The sequence below is a fragment of the Equus quagga genome, chromosome 5 (genome assembly GCF_021613505.1).
Source record: "Equus quagga isolate Etosha38 chromosome 5, UCLA_HA_Equagga_1.0, whole genome shotgun sequence".
Lineage (NCBI taxonomy): Eukaryota > Metazoa > Chordata > Mammalia > Perissodactyla > Equidae > Equus > Equus quagga.
In genome coordinates this window covers 50382269-50394557 of record NC_060271.1, presented here as the reverse complement: position 1 = coordinate 50394557, position 12289 = coordinate 50382269, and positions in this window count along the sequence as shown.

The following is a 12289-nucleotide window of genomic DNA, read 5'->3' as shown; positions in this document are numbered from 1 at the left end:
GCATTATCAAGCAAACTGTGATATGCACTAAAATAGACTGAAAGGTGCGGCAGGATCACAGAGAAGAAAAACAAAACCACATTGTATGGAGCCCCAGAAAAACTGAGGAAAGTAGGGATATGAGGCCTTGGGTATTTCACAACAATCCACTCCTTGACCACAAAGTACATCTACTATGTGCCACATGGTTAGCATTCCGTCTCCCCATCACCCAAAAGTTCAAGGTTGCCTTACTAATAATTTACTTCTCAAACCTCAGGGATACATATTTCAGAGATTTCCTGAGACCGAGAAATCCTTCAAGACCCAGTGGAACAAAAGCAGCAGACAAAGCCTAAAGGCAGGAGAAATGCAGCAATATTTAGGAGATAAGGGAGCATATCTCCATCAGATCCCTCTCCCCTACTTCCTCTAGGACCAAAAGGCTAAGGTCTCTTTTCATAACAGGCACTAGCTAATTCTAAACGAATAGAACTCAGATATCAATCAATTATGCTCTTAAAATTTGAAGTTCAAAAGCTGGTGACTAATACCTTGAATGAGAGGAAAAGACAGAATTAGGAAAAACAATATATTTTACTTGAGTTTCCCTGAAGCAGAAACTGCGACAGGGATCCAAACGCACTGTGATTTTTTTGAGGAGGCAAGTAGGACAGGAAAGAGAAAGAAGCGACAGAAGAATGTGATTTCAGGAGTGAAGAAGTTGTGGTGGAGTAAGTTGCTACCTTTGTCTCTTCCCTAAGTTACAATCAGTGGGCCCTTCATTGACTAACAAATGACTCTTTCCACAGCACACTAGAATGCCTGAGAGATCCAGGCATTTATACATAAAAAGGTGGGTGGAGTGGACCTCTGGAAGGCAGTGGACCTAGGGGGGCAGCCCTCTCCCTCTTAGCTAGTGGCAGAGTTCCAAAATGCAGATGCTTCCGACAGTGGCAGTGGTGCCCTGACCTGAGGTTTCAAGGAGCATACCAGTACATACTGGCAGTCAGAGGCTGCAGCAGACACAGCATTTGTGGCCTAGACCCTGCCACCCCAGTCATGGTAGGTGGCATACCAGACCCGAGGCTTCAGGACACACAGTGGTGCCAGTGACACAGCCTCCTCCCCCTCCCGAGGCAGCAACATGAGTCTTTCCAGCAGTGGGGACAGCAGCCAAAATGTGGATATCCCCAGCGGGGGTGGTGGTGCCCCAACCTGAGGTTTCAAAAAGCACACTGTCATGCACCAGTGACCAGAAGCTGTAGGAGCAGCAGTGACACTTGTGCTTTATCCCGTGCCCCCTCAGTGGTGGCAGGTAGTGCCCATGACCTGAGGCTCCAGGAAACAGTGGTGCCAGTGACCTAGCCCACCTTTCCCAGGAGCAACCCCAGTCTTTCCAGTAGCAAGGGCTACATCCAATGTTGATACACCAGCAGGGGCAGTGATGCCCTGACCTGAGGGTTCAAAAAGCACACCAGTGTGCGGGGCTGGCCCCGTGGCCGAGTGGTTAAGTTCGCGCTCTCCGCTGCAGGCGGCCCAGTGCTTCGTTGGTTCGAATCCTGAGCGCGGACATGGCACTGCTCATCAAACCACGCTGAGGCAGCGTCCCACATGCCACAACTAGAAGGACCCACAACGAAGAATATACAACTATGTACTGGGGGGCTTTGGGGAGAAAAAGGAAAAAAAAATTAAAAATTTAAAAAAAAAAAGCACACCAGTGTGTGCTGGCAACCAGAGGCTGCAGGAGCAGCAACAGCACTCGTGGTGTAGCACCTGCCCCTCCCCTAGCAGTGGCAGGTGGCATCTGCAACTGGAGGCTTCAGGAGCCACAGCAGAACCCGTGACCCAGCTGCCAATGGCAGCACCCCTAACACTGGTTCTACCCGGATCCCTGGAAGCAACGGTGATACTCATTGACCCAGTACTCTTGGCAGTGATGCTACCAGCATCCCCAGATAAACTGGGGGCAACAGCACAGGTGGTGCAGGTGGCAGCAGCACTCAAGCACATGGAGAGCCCAAGGACAGCCAGTTGGGGAACACAAGACCCAGGCAACCCAGGAACAGCAGAAGTGCTTGCAGCCTGGTGACCCCAGTGGTGACACCTGAGACTGTAGCGACATGATAAGCAGCAAGGCAGCAGAAACTTCAGAGGCACAAGCAGCACAAGGCGGCAGTGGAGCGTTGAAAGTGCAGGCTCTCAAATACAACCAGAAGCAGCTCAGAATCAAAGTAACAAAAGCCTCACCCAAATAAGAAAGGTGGTTGCTACCACAAATGCACCAGTAGAGGATCAAGTCATCATGCACCATGAAGAACTACAGTAATACAGCAGAACAGAAGGACAATGACAGAAGGAGAATGACAGCTCTCCAGAAACCAGACTTGAAGTCAAACAAGATTACAATCTAACTGACAGAGAATGCAAACTAGCTGTCATGAAGAAACTCAATGAGTCAGAAGAAAACTCAGACAGACAGTTCAATGAGCTCAGGAAAACATTAATGAACAGGAGGACTTCACCAAAGAGCCTGAAACTCTAAAAAAAACCCAGAAATTCTAGAGATAAAGAATACAATTAATGAGTTGAAAAATAAAGTAAAAAGCATTGGAAATAGAGCATACCATATGGAAGAGACAATTAGCAAGCTTAAAGAAGAAATCTAGAAATGATTCAGGTGGAAATGGAGAGAGAATTAAGATTTTTTAAAAGGGAAGAAATTCTACAAAAAATACCCAACTCGATTGGGGAAAGTAACATAAGGATAATGGGTATCCCAGAAGGAGAAGAGAGGGAGAAAGGAATAGAGAGCTTATTCAAAGAAAGAATAGCTGAGAACTTCCCAAATCTGGGGAAAGAACTGGATATACAAGTACATGCAGCTAATAGAACTCCTAATTATCACAACACAAGAGACCTTCTCCAAGGTGTATTATATTACAACTATCAAAAGTCAATGACAAAGAAAGGCAGGCCTGGTGGCATAGTGGTTAAATTGGCACACTTCAACAGGCCAGGGTTTGCAAATTCGGATCATGGATGTGGACCTAGTGTCACTCATCAAGCCACACTGTGGTAGCATCCCACATAAAACAGAGGGAGATTGGCACAGATGTTAGCTCAGCAACAATCTTCCTTGAGCAAAAAGAGGAATATTGGTAACAGATGTTAGCTCAGGGCCAATCTTCCTCACACACACAAAAAAAGTGAATGACAAAGAAAAAATATTAAGAGTGGCCAGGAAGAAGAAAATTAATTACAAAGGAACCCCCATCAGGCTATCAGTGGATGTCTCAGCAGAAACTCTACAGGCTAGGAGAGAGTGGAATGATATATTCAAAATATTGGAAGACAAAAATTATTAGCCAAGAATACTCTACCCTGCAAACTTATCCTTCAGATATGGAGAAATAAAGGCTTTCTCAGACAAACAAAAGCTAAGGGAGCTCATCATCACTAGACCTGCCCTACAAGAAATGCTGAAAGTAGCCCTCCTACCTGCCTACAAAAAGGCAAAGGTTTACAAAGCTTGAGCAAGGTGATAAATAGAATCAGAAAATTGCAACTCTATATCAAAACAGGTTAGTAAACAATTAAAATATAAAGGCTAAAGGGAAAGAAAGCATCAAAAGTAATTATAACCACTTCAATTTGGGAACAAACTCACAAGACAAAAAGGATAATTTGCCACAACAAAGGCAGAAGGGGAAGAGGAAAAGGACAGAACCTGCATAAGCTAATGGAGATAAGATGTTAGTTATCAGCAGAAAAAGGACTCTCATCTATGAGATCTTTTCTACAAACCTCGTGGTAACCACTAAACAAAAAATGAGAGCAGAGTCAAAAATCATAAATAAAAAGGAAACTGGGAAAAACATCACAGAAAGCCACCAAACTGAAATGGCACACAGAAATACAAAGAAAAAGAAACAATTGAAATATAGAACAAGAAAACAAAATATAATATGGCAATATTAAGCTCTCATATATCAATAATCACTCTAAATATGAATGAATTGAATTCACCAATCAAAAGACACAGAGTGACTGGATGGTTATAAAAACAAGATCCAACAATATGTTGCCTCCAAGAGACCCATCTCAGCTCTAAAGACAAACATAGGCTCAGAGTGAAGTGATGGAAGATGATACTCCAACCAAATGGCAATCAAAACAAAGTGGGTGTACCCATACTTATATCAGAAAAAATAGACGTCAAGCCAAAAAAGATAAGAAGAGACAAAGATGGGCATTATATAATGATAAAAGGGACATTCCACCAAGAAGACATAACATTTTTTAATATATGCTCACCTAACATAAGAACATTGACGTATATTAAGCAACTATTAATAGACCTAAAGGGAGAAATTGATAGCAACACAGTAATAGTAGGGGACTTTAATACCCACTTACATCAATAGATACATCATTTAGACAGAAAGTCTACAGGAAACAGAGGCTTTAAATGAAACACTAGACAAGATGGACTTAATAGTTATATATAGAACCTTCCACCCAAAAGTAGCAGAATACATATTCTTCTCAAGTGCACATGGAACATTCTCAAAGATACATGATATGTTGGGAAACAGAACAAGCCTCAATAAACTTAAGAAGATTGAAATCATATCAAGCATCTTTTCTGACCACAATTGTATGAAACGAAATCAACTATAAGAAGAAAGTGGGAAAGTTACAAATATGTGGAGACTAAATAACATGCTACTGAACAACTACTGGATCAAAGAAGAAATCAAAGAAGAAATAAAAAATACCTGGAGATAAATGAAAATGAAAACACAACATGGCAAAACTTATGGGATGCAGCAAACATGATACTAAGAGGGAAGTATGTAGTAATATAGGCCTATCCCAAAAAACAAGAAAAATCTTTAAAAAACAATCTACCACTATACCTAAAAGAACTTGAAAAAGAAGGGGCCAGCCCCATGGCCGAGTGGTTGTGTTTGCACACTCCACTTCAGCAGCCCAGGGTTTCACCAGTTTGGATCCTGGGCATGGACATGGCACCACTCATCAAGACATGCTGAGGTGGAGTCCCACATAGCACAACCAGAGGCACTCACAGCCAGAATATACAACTATGTACTGGGGGGCTTTGGGGAGAAGAATAAAACAAAAAAGAAAAGAAAAAAGATTGACAATGGTTGTTAGCTCAGGTGCCAATCTTTAAAAAAAAAAAAAAACTAGATAATGAAGAGCAAACTAAGCCAAAAGTCATTAGAAGGAAGGAAATAATAAAAATCAGAGCAGAAATAAATTAAAGAGAGAGTAAAAAGACAATAGAAAGGATCAATAAAACTAAGAGCTGGTTCTTTGAAAACATAAACAAAATTGACAAATCCTTAGCTAGATTTACCAAGAAAAAAACAGAGAAGCCTCAAATAAATTAAATCAGCAAAGAAAGAGGAGAAACTACAATGGGTACCACAGAAATACAAGGGATTGTAAAAGAATACTATGAAAAGACATATGCCAACAAATTAGATAGCCTATAAGAAATGGATAAATTCTTAGAATCACACAACCTCCCAAAACTGAATCAAGAAGAAACAGAGAATCTGAAGAGACCAATCGCAAGTAAACAGATTGAAACAGTAATGTAAAACTTCCCAAAAAAGAAAGTCCAGGACCAGAGGGCTTCTCTGGTGAATTCCATCACACATTCAAAGATTTAATACCTATCTTTCTCAACTCTTCCAAAAGACTGAAGAGGACAGCCTGCTTCCTAACTCCTAACTCATTTTTCAAGGCCACATTATCTTGATGCCAAAACCAAAGAAGGAAAACAAAAAAGGAAAATTACAGGCTGATGAACAGAGATGCAAAACTTCTCAACAAAATATGAACAAATTAAATACAACAATACATTAAAAGAATCACCCACCACGATCAAGTGAATTTATACCAGGGACACAAGGATGCTTCGACATCCACAAGTCAATCAATGTGATACGCCATATTAACAAAATGAAGAGGAAAAATCACATGATCATCTCAATAAACACATAGAAAACATTCAACAAGAGTCAACATCCATTTATGATAAAAATTCAATAAAATGCATATAAAATAAAAGTACTACAATATGATAAAGGCCGTATATGACAAACTCATAGCCAGCATCATACTCAATAGTGAAAAACTGAAAGCTATTCCTTTAAGAACAAGAATAAGACAAGGATGCCCGCTCTCACTACTCTTATTCAATATAGTATTGGAAGTCCTAGCCAGAGCAATTAGGCAGGAAAACAAATAAAAGGAATCCAAACTGGAAAGGAAGCAACAAAACTCTTGCTGTTTGCAGATGACATGATTCTGTATATAGAAACCCTAAAGAATCCATCAAAAAGCTATTAGAAATAATTATTGAATACAGTAAAGCTGCAGGGTACAAAATAAATATACAAAAATCCGTTGCATTTCTATACATTAATAATGAACCAGTAGAAAGAGAAATCAAGATTACAATCCCATTTGTAATTGCAATGAAAAGAAGAAAATATCTAGAAATAAATATAACCGAGGAGGTAATACCTATACACTGAAAACTATACTACTGAAAGAAATTGAAGAAGATATAAAGAAATGGAAAGATATTCCATGCTCCTGGATTGGAAGAACAAACGTAGTTTAAAATGTCCATATTACCTAAAGCAATCTACAGATTCAATGCAATCCCAATCAGAATCTCAATGACATTTTTTGTGGAAATAGAACAGACTCCTACAATTTATATGGAAGTATAAAAGATCCCAAATACCCAAAGCAATCCTGAGAATAAATAACAAAGCTGGAAGTATCACACTCCCTGAATTCAAAATATGCAACAAAGTTATAGTAATCAAAACAGCATGGTACTGTCATAAAAACAGACACACAGAGCAATGGAACAGAATAGAGAGCCCGGAAATAAACCCACACATCTATGGACAGCTAATTTTTGACAAAGGAGCCAGAATATACAATAGAGAAACATAATTCTCTTCAACAAGTGGTATTAGGAAAACTGGACTGCTATGTGCAAAAGAACGAAAGTAGACCATTATCTTGCACCATACACAAAAATACACTCAAAATGGATTGAAGACTTGAATGTAAGACCTGAAATTATAAAACTCCTAGAAAACATAGGGAGTACGCTCTTTGACATCAGTCTTAGTATCTTTTTGAATATCATGTCTCAGTAAACAAAAGAAAGAATAAATGGGACTACATCAAACTAATAAGTTTCTTTGTAGCAAAGGAAACTACCAACAAAATGAAAAGACAAACCAACAACGGAGAGAAAATATTTGTAAATCATATATCCAGTAAGGAGTTAACATCCAAAATAGATAAAGAACTCATACAACTCAAAAACAAAAAAACAACCAGATCAAAAAATTGACAGAGGATATGAACAGACATTTTTCCAATGAAGATATGCAGATGGCCAACAGGTGCATGAAAGATGTTCAGCATCACTAATCATTAAGGAAATGCAAATCAAAACTACAATGAGATATCACCTCACACCCATTGGAATGTCTATTATTAAAAAGACAAGAAATGACAGGTGTTGGAGAGGATGTACAGAAAAGGGAACCCTTATACACTGCTGGTGGGAATGCAAATTGGTGCAGACACTATGGAAAACAGCATGGAGATTTCTCAAAAAATTAAAAATAGAACTACCATATGATCCAGCTATTCCACTTCTGCGTATTCATCCAAAGAACACAAAAACACTAATTCAAAAAGATATATGCACCCCTATGTTCATTGCAGCATTATTCACAATAGCCAAGACTTGGAAGCAACCTAAGTGCCCATCAACAGAGGAATGGATAAAGAAGACGTGGTATATATATACACAATCAAATACTACTAAGCCACAAAAAAGACAGAATTGTGCCATTTGTGTCAACATGGATGAACCATGAGGGTACTATGCTAAGGAAACAAATCAGACAAAGAATGATTTCACTTATATATGGAAGATAAAAAAACAAACAGACACATAGATACAGAGAACGGATTGGTGGTTACCAGAAGGGAAGGAGGTGGGGGGAGCGTGAAAGAGGTAAAGGGGCACATATATGTATGGTGACAGATGGAAACTAGACTTTTGGTGGTGAACATGATGCAGTCTATACAGAAGCCAAAATAGAATGATGTACACCTGAAATTTACATAATGTTATACACCAATGTGACCTCAACAAAACTTTAAAAAAAATTTTAAATTAAATTTAAAAATTTTTTAATTAAATTTTAAAAATTTTCTCAAAAATGAAAAAAAATTTTGTTTTCATTTTTAAAGTACGATTTCAGAGGAAAAATCTCCAGGGTGGAGGATGGTGGTGAGGAAGAGAAGCAGCAGAAGTTGTCCTGCTTTGAGGCAAGAGAGTAATGTTGTGTACTCCCAGTGTGGGGAGTGAAGGGTTCATAGTTTAATTCCCAGGCACCTTGAGGCAAAGTAGTAAATGCAAGCTGAACCACAAGCTGAAGCACCTACAGTAGCTGTGGGATGGGCATGCCATCCTAACCAGGAAACACCATCCCACAGGATTTGGGCAGCACACCAACACCTGCTATAATTTGGTATTCCCAAAGAAAATTTTGTAACAAATAATTGTGGGCAGAGAAGGAAAAGTATGTTACTAAGTAGGAAAAGAAATTAGACTTTCCATGCTGCGTGAATCTAAAATTATGCATAGAATAAACAATGTGCAGGGAAATGGGGAAATACCTGAAAGAGACATGTGTGAGAGTGTCTCAGTTTGGTGGCTCAAGTGGTAACAGTCCTAGATTCCAAGGGTAGACCCTTCCATAGTCATCAGCACCTTTCAACTATGGGCCTGTTGAAATCTTAGCTGACATAAATAACTACGGATTGCAGGAAGAATGTTCTCTAGTGTCTCCCAGAAACCTTCTGTCACCATTGTTATATTTTCTCATATCTCCCACTAAAACCTTCTCTTTGCTTGGCAAGATTCACTGCCAATTTCCTGCAGGCACATTTCCTCATTAGCCCTATAACCTGCAATCATTCTCCCATAATGCTATTCCTATATGATGTCCAAATTCCATGTGAGTAGTCATTGTATAATATTGTTGTGTGTTTCAGTAAAAGCTCAAAAGTCATATTACACAGCAAGAGACACAATTACAACCAAAACAAAGTCTAATAAAAGTTCCTGTGGTTGGTTATAATCTAGGTCTAGGCTTATCAAAAGTCAAAGCAAAAGGAGAAACAGTTTTCATTGACTTTTGAACAAATAAGAATTCTAGTCCATTGAGAGAAATAAGGCTTTTTGGTTCATTTTGTCTTGTTTTATGTGTTGTGTTGGAACAGAACACAAAGTCACACATAGGATACTAAGAGTATCTTTTGCTTCCTTCTACTGTCTTCCTTCTCATTACTTACCTTTATGGGCTATTATCACCACAAATTGGCAAGTTCTTTCTGTATTTTTGCTGCAGTGCCTCCAGTGCAGAGGGAGAATCTGATCAGCCCAATGCCAGAGGACCACCCACTCCATCCTATCAGATGTGTGGCAGACAAGTGGAGGAGGCACAGGCCAAACCCAGCGCCCAGAAATTCAACTACAAAAGGAACAGGTGAGGAGAAAGCACCAGGAGGGTGTAGCTGACATATCCAGAGCACAAAGAGGGGTTTGGACAAAGTTGGACATGCGAATGGGCTCAACTCCACCACGGAATGGAAAAGACCATTGTGTTAACACAGGGCCTGGCAAGCCTCACTCATGTTTGATATGTAATCAATCCATCAATTAATTAATCTTTGTAATATCCTATCTTGAGGGAGTAGGGTAGCACTCTACAATGGGTAAAATGAGTTACTGCTCTGTTAGAGAAATTAGTTCCTTCTCCCAATGCCCAAATATTATCTGTTTGATGAATTTATTTCAAGAAAAATTAGGAGAGGCCCCCCCCGACCACCCACAACCACCTGCATTGCAGTTAAATGGTATTGCTTTACAAAAGATTAATAGGACGCTAAAAGTAGGGTCTGAGATGCCGTTGCCCCACCCAACTACCTCGGATTTCTTTTTTTCAGAACTGATCTTGCAGCCCGATTCCCTAACTGATTTTGTAGATCTGGGGATGTACATTGTATGGGTTGGCCTGATGCTGTAGGTTGACTCCAGAGAAAGGAGTCTACCAATGAGACACTGACCCCCGAGACCTCGTCAGACTGCTCTCATTTCGCAGTGAGTGAGGAAAATTACAGTTTTCCTCGTTGATTTGTGAAATGCCCAAGTTCTTTGCAAAATCTAATCATGAACCAGAATATGCAGTAAAACTTGTTCTTGCTCCTAATTACAGAATTGCAAACTTTATCCCCAAAATGGACATTATAGGCTGCTCTCAGAGTATCCAAGCTATCAGCTTGGATTAGCTTTTAGTTAGCATGAAAAGATCCTGAGGGAGTCAGGTTCCATTCATGCCTTCCCTATGGGTCACACAAACCAGGAAGTAGGATCAGCGCACTTCCAGGAAACAATGAGCGGGCAGGTCAGCAAAATGTAAAACCTGTCTTCACATGGCAGTTTGTGCTATTGGAGGTCTTATTCGCATTCTGCTCCTCATCTCTGAGCTAAACTAGGGAAAGTACTGTGCTCTCCCTGGTACCAGAACTCCTCTGGTCATGGTGGCCGGAGCTGACATGATCAGAGGTTTTTACGGCCATGGATGCTGTGAGACAGGTCAAAACGAACTTGAGGACACTAGCCTAAGATAATACTTTTAATAACGAGGCAGAGCTGATACTGCACATGCAGTGCTAGAGAGGCAAGGAGGACTTAGACACCTCCCTGCCCTTCAGGTGTATTCATGGGGAGACAAAAAACAAATAAATTGTAAGTCTTGTTCTTATTTTTTGCTTTATCTCTGACCACTGGGCTTTAAAATGATTGGGCAGCATAAGGAATTCTAAGTTTATATGACCCAACATAAGTACTAAAGTTTTTTGGCACCAAGTGCTTTGTTACTAAGGACTATTTCAATACAGAGACTTTGGAGTTTCAATATGGACTCTCACACACAATCTATTCTGTTTTTAAAACGTTAGGTGGAGGATGTATAAGGCCATGTCCTGATCTCTCCCCAGAGAGAAATGAATGTAAGTCTTCTCAATGCTTTTCAGGTCTGTTTCCTAATGCACATTCTCATGATTTCTATCAATAATACCACGGGAACCGAGGAGGATATACAGGTAAGAAACTTCCTTTTTTTTTTCTTTTCACTTTATTTTATTAGGATTTTTTAATTTCAGTCATTTTATTGAGATCATTATGGTTTATAAAATTGTGTAATTTTGGGTGTACATTATTATTTATCAATTTCTGTATAGACTTTATTGTGCTCACCACCAGTAGACTAACTTTTATCCTTCACTGTACATATGTGCCCATTTACCCCTTTTGCCCACCCCCTAGCCCCCTTCCCCTCTGGTAACCACCTATCTGTTCTCTTTATCCATGTGTTTGTTTATCTTCCTCATATGAGTGAAATCATGCAGTATTGTCTTTCTCTGTCTGGCTTATTTTGATTAACATCAAATCCTCAAGGTCCATCCATGTTGTTACAAAGGGGATGATTTTTGTCTTTTTTATGGCTGAGTAGTATTCCATTGTGTATATATGTCACATCTTCTTTATCCATTCATCAGTTGATGGACACTTGGGTTGCTTCCACATGTTGGTTATTGTGAATAATGCTACAACAAACATAGGAGTGCATAAATCTCTTTGAATTGTTGATTTCATGTTCTTCGGGTAAATACCCAGTAGTGGGACATTTGGATTGTATGGTAGTTCTATTTTTAATTTTTTGAGAAATCTCCATACTGTTTTCCATAATGGCTGCACCAATTTTTATTCCCCCCAGTAGTGTATGAGGATTCTCTTTTCTCCACATCTTCTCCAACATTTGTTATTTTTTGTCTTGGTAATTATAGCCATTCTGACAAGTGTAAGGCAATATCTCATTGTAGTTTTGATTTGAATTTCCTTAATGATTAGTGATGTTGAACATCTTTCATATGCCTGTTGGTCATCTGTATATCTTCTTTGGAAAAATGTCTGTTCATGTCCTCTGCTCATTTTCTGATCAGGTTGTTTGGTTTTTTGTTGTTGAGTTGTATGAGTTCTTTATATATTTTGTATATTAACCTCATGTTGGATATAGATTTGCAAATATTTTCTCCCACTTGGTGGGTTGTCTTTCATTTTGTTGATGGTTTCCTTTGCCTTGCAGAAGCTTTTTAGTCT